We start from the raw sequence: 636 nt of genomic DNA on the forward strand, positions 1-636 counted from the left end.
AAATTAGATCATTATGGGATGAATTATTCTTCAACACCTCCTATGATGGAATAAAATTCATCTGGACAATTTGTGGATGTTCAACCTTCATATGAGACCTTAAATGTTATTAATAGACCCAACAACCCATATTCGAACTATTATAACCCAGGTTGGAAGAATCATCCAAACTTTAATTGGAATAACAATTCTTATACATTCATATTCAATGGGAAAACTACTCAGTGAACCCATTAGAAAATTCATCCAACTAAGGAAATGTTAACTATAGACCTTTTTATCCTCCAAGATTTAACAGTAATACTCAAATTAAGGAGAAGAAGTTGTCTATGGAAGAGCTAATATTAAACATGGGTCAAAAATTACAGAATCAAGGAATTTAATTATAGATTCAAGGAAATCAATTACAACATCAAAGAACTGCTATTAAGAATATTGAAAACAAATTAGGGCATATTGCTACTGCTCTTAGTAACTGAATATTAAGAACTTTTCCTAGTACTGTGGAACTAAATCCTAAAGACCAAGGAAAAGAACAAATTAAAGTGATACAATTACAAAGTGGAAAAGAATTGGAAACAAGGGTGCAAAAAGAAATAGAAACTGAAAAAGAGAAAGTGGATGCCGAAAAAGAAA

This window comes from Phalaenopsis equestris, unplaced genomic scaffold, assembly GCF_001263595.1.
Source record: "Phalaenopsis equestris unplaced genomic scaffold, ASM126359v1 Scaffold000726, whole genome shotgun sequence".
Lineage (NCBI taxonomy): Eukaryota > Viridiplantae > Streptophyta > Magnoliopsida > Asparagales > Orchidaceae > Phalaenopsis > Phalaenopsis equestris.